Source organism: Podarcis erhardii (assembly GCF_964252035.2).
Source record: "Podarcis erhardii genome assembly, chromosome: 5".
In the NCBI taxonomy this organism is placed as follows: domain Eukaryota; kingdom Metazoa; phylum Chordata; class Lepidosauria; order Squamata; family Lacertidae; genus Podarcis; species Podarcis erhardii.
Window position 1 is genome coordinate 54745150 of NC_138509.1, and position 14144 is coordinate 54759293.

Below are 14144 nucleotides of genomic sequence, written 5' to 3' on the forward strand. Positions count from 1 at the left end.
GTACCTCAGGTTAAGAACAGTTTCAGGTTAAGAACGGACCTCCAGAACGAATTAAGTTCTTAACCCGAGGTACCACTGTACTACTATTTTTCTTCCTCTTCCTCTTCCTCTTCCTCTTCCTCTTCCCAGCCCACCTACAAATGTGTCCTCTTTTTTGCTCTTCAAATACAGCAAGCCTAGTCAGTAGAACATGAGACTCTTAATCACAGGGTTGCAGTGGGTTTGAGCCCCATGTTGGGCAAAGGATTCCTGCATTGCAGGGAATTGGATTACATGACGCTCCACTGTCAAACAGAGCACTGTGGTCCTAATCTGTACAGTCCCTTCACTTAATTGGATTAATTGGTGGGTCTTTTGTTAAAATTTTAATGGATACAATGTTTTTTCATCCACCAGTATGTTTTGTTTCTTGCAGGGCATGGGGTGAAACATGTGGGACTTTGTTGTGCCAGCTACTTACACTGTTCAAGTCAGCCTGAATGTGCCTCATTACTTGAGGCAAGTGGTGGAAATTCCCTTATCTTCCACTCTTCTATTGAACAAATTAATGCTGTTTTGCCACTATTTTTGAGATGGTCACCTTAGTGAAAAATAAGCTACAAGAAACTAAATAGACCCCAGTTTCACATGTGTAATTTACCGGAAAAAGATGCATTGATCAGTCACTGGGCTGAAAAAAGATCTTTGGGCTAATCTATAGGCTTCAGTGAGAAATTGTCCATAGGAAATAAAAGTCCATTCATTTATCAAAATGCTGTGTGTATGTGTGTTCAGCCTTGGCAGGGAGCGCCCAATCAATGATGATGAGTAAAAGCTAATTATTTCTCCAGACCCATCACAATGACATGATGCAGAGAGATACCTCGTTCTACTCTGACTTCAGTGTATATGTAGGACCCATGGTGAGGTTGCTCGGGGAGTGAGACAGGGAGGCAGTCTTCTTTCGTACACTGAAGACACACAGCCCAGGTTCTGCAGTCTCAGTCTGTGGCAGAAGTGGTGGTGTATTATTCAACTGACACCCACTGACTTGCAGCCAAGGGAGCGAATGAGGTTCTGGCTTTGGTTTTACGTACAGAGGAGACAGCAGCAAGCAAGCTAGGGTTTCACAATAAAGGCACTGTGTGAGCACTGAAGTTATGCAGCAGCCACACAGATGGAGAGCAGGCCAGTTATATAACCCTGCTCTTAATTTGCTTGGTTTAAAATAATTATAGTAACGGCAAGTAACTTCCTTTTGTTAAAAAGAAAGAAAGCTGTAATTTTCAGAAAAATAATTTCACGCCTCTTCCAATTCAACATCCTGTGCTTTTCCCAGGTATATGTGGAATTATGTGAGGATAGGGTAAGGTGATAATATTTTGTCGTGGTATAACTTTTTTCCCCCTGCTCCACTATGTTGAAGATTCCTTGCACATGGAAACATATCACAGCAGGTAAAGGTTTTTGTCCCCCCCCCCCTATTTACTGTGCCCCTCTCAGCCACCCAGTTTCCATGGAGTTTCTTACATGTTATTAAGCATTCAAAAGTGGTATCCCCCATCAATTTGTTGCATCTGATAGATTAGGATTAAAAAGGTTCTCTGTGGGGTCCGAATGGCTGTATAACAATTAAAGGCTCTGTGGTAGCTGAAATGCCTTTCAGATGAACCATAGAAAAGCCTAAATGATAACTAAATTATGCCACAGAAATATCTTTGTTAAGAAAACAAATGTTTCCAACTCTTGGGCGCTTTCCATGAAACCTTTTAACATGATGTCAAAGCTAACAACTAGCGTAGCCAGTAACTCCTACTGATGTTATTTTTTCTGATCTAAATTATTCTGGCATAGTTAAAGTAAAATTAACAATCCATAACTTTTTTTCATGAATCATTATTCTATTCAATTAATAATTTTAAAAAAAACTATATTACAAGTTATTCATTACTGAAAGCGAAAAGATACCACTACAAACCATTTCCAGTTTTTTTGGTAATAAATGTAAAGGGCTCTAAATAAATATTTTAAAAACAATATTATAAATCCTTCATTACCCAAACAAACAATTTACTGATTTTGGTAAAGAATCTAAATGATGCATTTCTAAACTACAAGTTCTCAGAGTTCCTTTTCTAAGTTTTATTATTTTTTGTAATCCTAAAAGACAGACAGGTATATTTATATAGAGAGAGAAAGAAACGCTATTCCATAAATCCTTCTAATTATCCAGATTAATCCTTATTGTGATGAGATATGGGGCTACTTGTGTGTGAGCGCTTACACTCTCAGAGTCTTGTAATCAGTTTCAAAACTGTCCCTCTCCACGCAGCCATCGGTGCACGGCTGCCTTAATCGCTGGCAGAATCCGTCAGTGGGCGTTTCCGGAATTTCTTCCAACATAAGAGTTCTTTGACAGAAACTCTACGCCTTGATTCTCTACGTGACAGCTTCCTGTGCAAAGTAGGCGTCCCAAGGGGAGGTCCTGAGCTCTCCCCGCTGTTCTCACTGGAAGCGTCTCGGAGCCGTTCCTCCGACTCTGTTTCTGCTGAAACTCTCACTCTCCCCCTGCTGGTTCCCTCCTCAGCATCCGAGGGTCTCCTAGCACCCTGGAGCCCCTCCACCACTTGGAGCTCCGATGGCAGTTCCCTGACACTTATTATTACTCAAATTGAGTTATGTAACTCAAGCACAAACTCAGTTGTGTAACAGAGAACTGAGTGGAAGGAGAAGAGCTGGGTCAGCTTTGCTGCCTTGAGTAATCAGTGCAGTACCAGTCAAGGCTGGAAGGTCAAGGTAGGAGAGTTGCTATAGTCCATAACACACCCATCAAGCTTGTCAGAAAACCCCTTTGCTTTGGAGAAGGTCTGTACCTGTGGGACAGTTTAGGGACAATTTACCATCAGTTCTGTTGCCCAATGGTTTCCCTGTCAGAGCCAATCTCAAGTGTAGTGTTGGAGAACTCCAGGATGGTACTTCTGGGTCACTTCAACATTCATGCTGAGGTTGCTTAGTCTTGTCCAGCTCGGGACTTCATGGCCTCCACAACAACCAAGTTGTCTATCAGTCTCAAATACCCCCTTTTGGGGGAATGTGGTGGAGAGCTGCAAGCATTCTTGAATTGCTAGTATCCATCTGCCTTGGGAGACAATGGAGGAGAGCGCCTTTGGGGGTTAGGTCAAACACCAAAAAACTGTGATTTTCAATTGACTTGCCTAAGATCCAGAACATGCTACTGGGGAAGAGCGGAGGGCAAGTACAAGTAGATCCAGAGCTGATGAAGTGGCTGGGCCAAAGCCGAAAGGACGCTCAGTTGCGAATATGCCTGGAAGCGAAAGGAAAGTCCAATGCTATAAAGAAAAATATTGCATAGGAACCTGGAATGTGAGAACCATGAACCTGGGTAAGTTGGAGGTGGTCAAAAATGAGATGGCAAGAATAAATATTGACATCCTGGGCATCAGTGAACTAAAATGGACGGGAATGGGCGAATTCAGTTCGGATGACCATCATATCTACTACTGTGGGCAAGAAACCCGTAAAAGAAATGGAGTGGCCCTCAAAGTCAACAAAAGAGTGGCGAAAGCTGTACTGGGATGCAATCTCAAAAATGATAGAATGATCTCAATACGAATCCAAGGCAGACCTTTTAACATCACAGTAATCCAAGTTTATGCACCAACTACTGGTGCTAAAGAAACTGAAATTGACCAATTCTATGAAGACTTACAACACCTTATAGAAGTGACACCAAAGAAGGATGTTCTTCTCATTATAGGGGATTGGAATGCTAAAGTAGGGAGTCAAGAGATAAAAGGAACAACTGGCAAGTTTGGCCTTGGAGTTCAAAACGAAGCAGGGCAAAGGCTAATAGAGTTCTGTCAAGAGAACAAGCTGGTCATCACAAACACGCTTTTCCAACAACACAAGAGACGACTCTACACATGGACATCACCAGATGGGCAGCATCGAAATCAGATTGATTATATTCTCTGCAGCCAAAGATGGAGAAGCTCTATACAGTCAGCAAAAACAAGACCTGGAGCTGACTGTGGCTCAGATCATCAGCTTCTTATAGCAAAATTCAAGCTTAAACTGAAGAAAGTAGGAAAAACCACCGGGCCGGTAAGATACAATCTAAACCAAATCCCTTATGAATACACAGTGGAAGTGAGGAACAGGTTTAAGGATTTAGATTTGCTGGACAGAGTGCCTGAAGAACTATGGATGAAGGCTCGCAACACTATACAGGAGGCAGCAATGAAAACCATCCCAATGAAAAGGAAATGCAAGAAAGCAAAGTGGCTGTCCAATGAGGCCTTACAAATAGCAGGGGAGAGAAGGCAAGCAAAATGCGAGGGAGATAGTGAAAGATACAGGAAATTGAATGCAGATTTCCAAAGAATAGCAAGGAGAGACAAGAAGGCCTTCTTAAACGAGCAATGCAAAGAAATAGAGGAAAGCAATAGAATGGGAAGAACCAGAGATCTGTTCAAGAAAATTGGAGATATGAAAGGAACAATTCGTACAAAGATTACCATAATAAAGAACAAAAGTGGAAAGGACCTAACAGAAGCAGAAGACATCAAGAAGAGGTGGCAAGAATACACAGAGGAATTATACCAGAAAGATATAGATGTCTCGTATACCCCAGGTAGTGTGGTTGCTGACCTTGAGCCAGAGATCCTGGAGAGTGAAGTCAAATGGGCCTTAGAAAGCACTGCAAATAACAAGGCCAGTGGAAGTGATGGTATTCCAGCTGAACTATTTAAAATTTTAAAAGATGATGCTGTTAAGGTGCTACACTCAATATGCCAGCAAGTTTAGAAAACTCAGCAGTGGCAAGAAGATTGGAGAAGATCAGTCTACATCCCAATCCCAAAGAAGGGCAGTGCCAAAGAATGCTCCAACTACCGCACAATTGCACTCATTTCACACGCTAGCAAGGTTATGCTTAAAATTCTACAAGGAAGGCTCAAGCAGTATGTGGACCAAGAACTCCCAGAAGTGCAAGCTGGATTTAGAAGAGGCGGAGGAACCAGAGACCAAATTGCAAACATGCGCTGGATTATGGAGAAAGCTAGAGAGTTCCAGAAAGACATCTACTTCATTGACTATGCAAAAGCCTTTGACTGTGTCGACCACAGCAAACTATGGCAAGTTCTTAAAGAAATGGGAGTGCCTGATCACCTCATCTGTCTCCTGAGAAATCTCTATGTGGGACAAGCAGCTACAGTTAGAACTGGGTATGGAACAACTGATTGGTTCAAAATTGGAAAAGGAGTACGACAAGGCTGTATTTTGTCTCCCTGCTTATTTAACTTATATGCAGAATTCATCATGTGAAAGGCTGGGCTGGATGAATCCCAAGCCGGAATTAAGATCGCCGGAAGAAATATCAACAACCTCCGATATGCAGATGACCCAACCTTGATGGCAGAAAGTGAGGAGGAATTAAAGAACCTTTTAATGAGGGTGAAAGAGGAGAGTGCAAAATATGGTCTGAAGCTCAACATCAAAAAAACGAAGATCATGGCCACTGGTTCCATCACCTCCTGGCAAATAGAAGGGGAAGAAATGGAGGCAGTGAGAGATTTTACTTTCTTGGGCTCCATGATCACTGCAGATGGTGACAGCAGCCACGAAATTAAAAGACGCCTGCTTCTTGGGAGAAGGGCAATGACAGGCCTAGACAGCATCTTGAGAAGTAGAGATGTCACCTTGCCAACAAAGGTCCATATAGTTAAAGCTATGGTTTTCCCAGTAGTGATGTATGGAAGTGAGAGCTGGACCATAAAGAAGGCTGATCGCCAAAGAATTGATGCTTTTGAATTATGGTGCTGGAGGAGACTCTTGAGAGTCCCATGGACTGCAAGAAGATCAAACCTATCCATTCTTAAGGAAGTCAGCCCTGAGTGCTCACTGGAAGGACAGATCGTGAAGCTGAGGCTCCAGTACTTTGGCCACCTCATGAGAAGCGAAGACTCCCTGGAGAAGACCCTGATGTTGGGAAAGGGAGGGCACAAGGAGAAGGGGACGACAGAGGATGAGATGGTTAGATAGTGTTTTCGAGGTTACCAGCATGAATTTGACCAAACTGCGGGAGGCAGTGGAGGACAGAGGTGCCTGGCGTGTTCTGGTCCATGGGGTCACGAAGAGTCGAACACAACTAAACGACTAAACAACAACAACAACAACAAGATCCAGAATAAAGCACCGCCTTTCAGAAATCCCCCCTGGACGTCAATTCCGCCTTTGAAATCCCGGTAATGTCTGGGAAAATCTGGACATATGGCAGCGCTACATCTTTTCCAGGTCGGGCTGTGGGACCAAGTTTTCTTTGGTTACCTTGATCAATGGCCTTTACAAAGAGTGGGACAGGGCGTGTGCTTCCTGATCTCTTTGTAGCTTTCAGTACCATTGACCATGTTATCCTCATGAATCTGCTGTGGGAATTGGGTGCACTGTGCTACAGTGGTTCCAGTACTATCTATAGGACCCAATCCAGAAAGTGGGTTTGGGAGAATTCTTGCTTACTCTATGGTGTGCCACAAGGCATTATTTTATATAATGGCCACTGTCTGGGGATTGATATAGCCATCCCTAGGGGAGTGGTCATTAGGAGTTCATTCAGAAACAGGAATGATTGCATTGGCTTTCCTTGTTATAATGCTAGTGCATCTGTCCTGGTTTCTAACACTTGCTTTCAATATACTGCAATGTTGGGCTAAATTTTATTCACACCAGTGGGCATGGTGTGACACAATAGTGGACATTATTGGATAGCCATGTCGCCACCCTTTATGGACATGCATTCTTCTGTTCTCCTAGGATTCACCCATGAAAATGGCAGGAAAGAATTGTATGCTGTTGGATCTCTGGTTGTACGAATGTAGTTTTTAAATCCTTTCGATCATTCCCCCACCTCTTGGGATAAACCTTCTCTCTGCTCCCAATTCTGGTACATTAACCCTGCTCATACACTTTAATATATTTCAATGTGGAGGTTCTTTTGACTTAAATAAACTTCCTAAATAGCTCACAAATTCCTTGGCTACCCCATTTTGATCCTATACTTTATCCCTGTTCACTTTTCAATGCAGTTAATCCTCATATTATCTTCTCCTGCCTACCATAGATCTGCTAATAATTTACGGATTTAATACTAAGTTCAAATATATTCTGCTTGGAATACAATATGCTGCAAACATGACAAAATAATATGTGTCTAACACTTTTAACTCCCCCCTCACTGTTTTTATTCTTTCTTTGCTTTCCTCTGTGTCAGTATTCTTATGTTTCATACTTCCTTCAAAGTAATATTTCATTGCCTGTTTCACTTTTTTTAATAATCAATTTCTGCTGGAGTAAATCAGCAATTTATCCATGGTTTCAACATGTTCTGCACAATCAAAGCATTACTGTTACTGGTGAACCATTGATATTTAAAAATCCCTAATTTCCCCCCTTTAGCTTCTTAAGTAAGGCCCCCTCTTTGCTACATATTTAAAGCAGTATCCTACCACTTTAAACAGTCATGGCAGTGTATGGAACTCACTCCCAAAGGAGGCAGTGCTGGTCCACAACCTAGGCAGCTTCAAAAGAGGACTGGACAAATTCATGCAGGATAATGCTATCAGTGGCTGCTGGCCATGATAGTCTGCCTCCATAACTGGAGACAATATCATTCTGAATATCAGTTGCTGGAAATCACAAGAGAGGTGTGTACTCTTGTGCTTGGGTCCTGCTTCTGGGTTTCCCACAGACATCTGTTTGGCCACTAGATGGGCATTGGCCTGATCCAGCATAGTCTTCTTATTTTCTTATTGTTTACCCCAAAGAATCCTGGGGATTGTAGTTTATTAAGGGTGCTGAGAGTTAGGAGACCTCTATTCTCCTCCCAGAGCTGCAGATTTCAAAATGGTTTAGCAATCAATCCCTCTTCCCAGGGGAATTCGCATGAAACTCTGTGAACTCTGCGAAGGGAATGGAGATCTCATAACAGCTCTCAGCAACCTCTGATGTAGCATCGTTCTGGGGCATTGTAGAAGTTTAAAGTCCCGCCCCAGTGACACTGCTGCTTGGAGTGCTACTGCCACCTGCTGCTACTGTCAGTTAAGCTCTCTAGGGTTCACCATTTAGAAATAGCCTACCAGAGGGCACTCTGCCCAGGATCCTGCCATACCTGGCACCAGTACTGAATGGCATCCCAACTCACTTTAGATGGTGGATTCAGATGAGATAAACACAATGGTTAATCTGTTGCCAACACATGATCAGCCCCTTGTCTGAAGGTTTCATCGTATGGCGACTTGCCATGCTCTCTTTATATCAAGGTAGCTATATGAGCCTGCCCATATTGATTTGACTTTGGGAATGGATGATTGACAGTTGCTTTAATGAAGAGATTGCTCAATTTAAGAGCTGTGGAGTGTCCTTGTGGCTTTTGCCAGCCCATTGTGAATGCAACAAAAGGAGATTCATAATTTGCCCAAAATGAGATTCAGTTTAATTTGGCTTGGCACTCAGCAATGTAAACATGGATACTCTTCCAAATAATACCAAGGGATCCATAATGCTTGTAAATAATCAAGAGGACTTTGGCTAGCATCCAAAATCTGAGAGCTGCTTGTTCTTTTGCCACCTTAGGCCCTGGCTTTCCTGAACACGGATGCACAGCAGGCCAGATGAGGGGAAAGAATCTAAAGCTCTTTTACATCTCTCCCTTCCCTGTCCCTCACGATAGCGTCTGGCTGACCAAATGTAATGCTTTTTAGTTCATGCGGTGTCTGATATAGCTAGAGCCTGGGGGTGCCTAGTTCTGTTTTTGATAGTTTTCTAATGCAGTGCATAAATATTTTACTGCAATCTATTAAATTATATGGAATTCCCTAATACCTTTGTAATAACTAAACTCATGCATGAAAAGAGCCCTCTAAACTCCTTTTTAACAATACTTACCTATAGTAATCTTCTTTATGACAGCATGTTAAAGTGTTACCTGTTAAAAAATATTAGGGCATTTTTAATACGGCAACAGTTTCATAGTAAAATATTATTGAGAACACATTCAACTTCAATTCAGAAAACTGGGATGTGGAGAAAACTGGCTGATGTGGTAGTTAGGAAAGCTAAGGTCCAAACCCAGCATTGCCTTAGATAAGAAGTCTTGTAGGAAAACAATGAGCTTAATTAAACACTTTTGGCTGGCCCATGTACAGATGTATATACGTGAAAAATCACAAGGGTTATAATTCAGAATCATCTTACAAGCTCCTTCAGTATTCCAAATGTGATTGTTTTAACATATACATTGCCAAATTCAATTGCAGCAGGGGTGGGAAACCTGTGGCCCTCCATATATTGTTGGGCCACAACTCCCATTGTCTCTGGCCACTGGCCACTCTGGCTAGGGCTGGTACAAGCTGGTACAAGTCAGTCAACATCTGCAGAGCCACAGGTTCACCAGGTCTGATCTCCCATCATATGTAGGCAAGTACATAACTGTTGAGAAAAGCTGGTGTGGCTTGGACTGTATGTACAGGAAGCTAAAGCATCTTTGTGATTGTGACTGCTGAAAAGGTGCAACCCGTTATCATAAAACGACAGCTGGCTCCCACAAACACCACTTTATATTGTGGGCTGTATGTTTGGGCAGGGGTAGAAAGGTCTTCTAATTTCAACAAGGTTTAAAATACTTCAGGATATGTTCCAAAAACTAAATAACACAAAAGCAGTATATTTTAAGAACATTATTTGTGTGTTTGTGTTTTAAATCATTAATATACAATAGTTATTTGTATACCGCACAGCATATCTACTTTCACTTCTCTGTATTTTAGAGATACTAGACAGATGGTTCACCTTAATCTTAATCTGGTTTGTATCCAATGCAGCACTAAATTGAAGTCGCTGAGCAGCATCCTTGTTCTGCTGGCAAAATGTTTTGAAGCAGTGGAACGTGTTTGCACAAGAGGTTTCTGGTAACCTTCTTGCATGGTAGATTGTACTGCTAACACAACTGTTGCACAGGATTTCTCTGTTGCACAGCATTGAAACTCACCCTTGTTCAAGACGACTGAGAATGTTGGATATAGCCTTCTGTTTCCAGGAAGTATATAGCTGCAAGCAAATAAATATTAGCAACCTGTTTCATAAAAGAGATTTGCTTATTTATTTCCTTTTTAAGTGCCTACAATACCACTTTATTTCCACATTCACAGTGAAATGCAAATCCTGTCCATCGTGGTAACTGAAGATAATTTGTTTGCATCCTTTTAAAAAATGGCCTTTATTAAAATGAGAAAGACATCTCCTGCTCTGTTCCTCAGTGGTATACCACACTGTTCCTCATAAAGCTCATGCTTTAAACAGGGAGATAAAACCTCAATATCTTGTTTCCAGAGTCTCAGATTTTATTCAGTGCCTGGTTCCCAGCAGGCTTTTTTAAGAGGCAAAAAATAGAACGAAAACAATGCAAGTTTCTAATTCTTAGCTGCAGTTCAGAAACCTATCTTCTATTGAGTGGTTTCACAATGAAGTGTTTTTCATGGCCAGGAAGTGATAATTAGGTAGGAGGGGAGTGAAAAGCAGCCACCATTTCATGGCTTTAGAGCAAGTCTGAGGGAGGCCAAAAACTCCTAATCAGGCTTGATATATTATGCCAATGCACCACCTACACCACCAAGAAAATAAACATGTTTGGGATTATTGAGAAACAACAAAGTCTGGTGTCCTGAAAGCTTTTATCACAGGCTTTCCAACTCACACTGGCTGCCATTATTTTGAAAAATGTTAACCCCCAAACCAGCAAGGGAGAGCTATGCTAAGAAGCAAGCTTTGATGTACATGATACAATGTGTTTTTCAAGGTGGACATGTTGTCTGAGGCTAGTTGCCAATGTCTATAACTATACCAGGCTTTATGGTTGAAATCCTGAACACGGTAGAAGCTATGGGATGTAACCAACATAACAATACAACAGCGAAAAATGTGGCACCAGTCAAACAGATGCCAAGATGTGCCACCTAAGAAAGAAAGGCAAGTACGAAATGCTAGTGAAAAAACACAATACTGTAGAAATAAATTCACATGTAGAAGTGTTCTCTATCTCAAACAGGAGAGGGGTCTTGAAAGAACTTTTCTATAATGTTTGGTTCACTGCTATAAAGATTTAGCTTCTTCTCACTTTCTTCCCACAGTGTTTACATCTAGCCAAGCTTTAGATATTGAAGCCTATAATTATAGTTTTATTTTATATAGGGGTACACTTTATAAAGTTCTCAGTACTGGAATGGTAATATTTGACACAGAATTAAGTTCAGCACAGGGCTTACAGTTTCTTTCCTTTCTTTCCTTTCATTTCATTTTGCACAAGCTTTAGTAAATTAATTGAGCAAACAAAAAATGCCTGTTCACTAAACTGTGTGGCAGTTTGCTCCAACTGGCACAATGCCCTCATCCATGAGGAGAGGATTGTGGAACAGAGGACTCCTGTTTCCCATGCAGTTCTCAACTGGGCCAGAAGATGCTGGGTGCTTTTTAATGGGTGATGTCCTGAGGCCCTATCATTCTACTGGTCGTGGTGGATTCATTGTTATGAGGAGGAGCTTCAGGCTCCTTAATCTTGATTTCACCTTCGGCTTTGGGGATGCTCATATCAGGGACATTGTACATAAAGAAGTAGCTATGTGCTTCCACATCATTACACAGAGAGCAGAGGTGCTGCTGCTTCCAAGTGCTTTTTAATCAAAGGTGTGGCAAGCACTGCACTTTCTACATGTGCCAAGCAGCTAGATTTTTCTTTTTCTTTTTAAGGAAAAGGGAAAAGATCAGAAAAGGGCCTCAGACCACCTCATTAAAAAAAAGGTAAGTAGAAGGTAGATCAAACTATGTTTGATCTAATATTCATGCTTACATTCCAGTCTGAATATGGCCCATTGGATGTGGACTTGGGAGATGTTCTCCAAATTATGAGCAAGCAAACATCACCATCCCCAGCTATTACCGGTACAATGTATTTCTTCAACTTCAGTAGACAAAAACAGATACCTAAAAATAAGTGTTGATTCCTATGGAAGCAACCATCTCCCTGCTGCCATTCTACCCCTCAACATGTGCCTGAGTCATTTAGCTATGTTCCTATCACAGTGTATAACAAATCACCCAACAACAAGCATTGTGCTGCAACTGGATTTAAGCATATGTTCATTTAAATGAAGAAAAATGTGCTCAGTTGTGGCAGGATTTCACCCACTGTCGACTCTGAAATAATACTGCACTGTATAAAGTTAGTGTGCAGTTTTGCAGTCTTTGAAATGGAATTCCTTGTACTGAATTCAAATTTTAACTTTAAACCTTAGCGGTAATTCCCTATGCAGCCTTGGAGCAAAGATAGAGAAAACTATAAGTAATCTACTGTGAAGGAAACTGTCTTCTGCCCCTATTTAAACTTCCTTATTGGATCCCATTACCCTCTTGAGCTTTGCCTGTCTCAATTTACCATGGCTGTGAGTAACGATAGGGTCAACCCTGCCACCTATAATCACCATCCTCTCCCAGATCCCATCTCCGTGGTTGAAATCACCAGCTTATTGTCAGGCATCAAGATTAAAGGGATTTGACATTGGATTTGTTTGGCTTGTAAAGAATCCTCTGATGTGAAAGTATCACCAATTTAAGCTGTAAACTTAGCTCTGGAAAGAAGCAAAATGAATTGGTACTGCCCACCCCGCGATATGTTTCATGGTCATCACAGCTCCTTGGAATGATTTGATTTGACATCAATTAGTCAGCACTCACAAGGGGAAAGTCCCTTTTTATAGCAAGCCCACACCCATCAATGTCATTTTCCTCCTAAAACATGACAAAGAGCAGAAGGGCTTTCTGCCACTGTTCAAATACAGCACCGCAGGCATTAAGCAAAAGCTGAGGATTGAGGACCATTGAAAATATTTTAGATTTTTGAGTTCCGATTAAGATAAAAGAAGATGGCAACATAGAAGACTAGGCTTCAAGTCTTTTCATCAAATTTAACATGTCCGCAGATCAGATGTTCCCACTTTCATATTTTGTGTTGGATGTGCTCTTATGTTTTGTGTGATTGCTTCACTACAGCCAGGATATTGATTTTTCAAGACCTGTGCACATTGCATAGCACTGCAGTATTAGTGTGAGCACACACAGGGAATATATATATATATATAAAGATTTCATGTCCTAGAAAAACAACAACTTTTCATTGAATTCAAAATTTGTGAGGTAGGAATGATGATGTCCTAGAAAATGTAGGATGTTTGATTTGAATTAGGGTGTGCTGAGTTTTAATCTTGCACTGAACTTCAATTCTCCCCCTTGTAGGCACTATCATGAATACACACCACATAGGAAGGGTAATTCTTCAGGCATGGGGAGGTCAATAGAGCCTGATTTCCAATAATTTTTTTTATTAGTTTCCAATTACTGTCCAATAATAGCCTCATTATAACATTACCAATTTATAATACAATTATTAATACTAATCATTCAAATACAAATTATATAATTTAGTTAGTGACCTCCCTCATGCTAGATTTGATGGTTTGATTATTTCTTTAATATTGTGTTGCCAAAACTTATTAGTTTCAATTACATTCCGGTCATAATAATAATCCCTTATACAACAACTGCAATATTAATAACTTCTATTCATGTTGACACATTAAGTGGTTTATAAAATTGCAATTGAGGAACTCAAACTATATCCCTGTTCTTCCTGTGTGTGGCAATTATTCTGTCCATGGTATTTCTTCCTGTCCTTGCAAGATGTTATAACATCTTACAAGTAGAGCCTGATTTCCAAGGAGAAGCATAAGTCAGAACCTTGGAGGAAGATCAAGAAGTGGTTACAGGACCATGGCTAGCACCCCTGTTACTGAGACTAAACAGCCAAGTTTGCTCCAGAAGATCCTGGAACAAATGGCTAAGTTTTATAGTGGGGCCATGTAGACAATGACTAGAGGCCCCACCCACTGAGTGCTGCCTCCTGGATAGTTGAAGGGCCAATGACTTAGAATCATAGAATTGTAAAGCTGGAGGGGACCCAGAAAGTAATCTAGTTCAACACCTTGCAGTGCAGGAATGTTAGCTAAAACATACATAACAGATGACCATCCAACTTCTGCTTT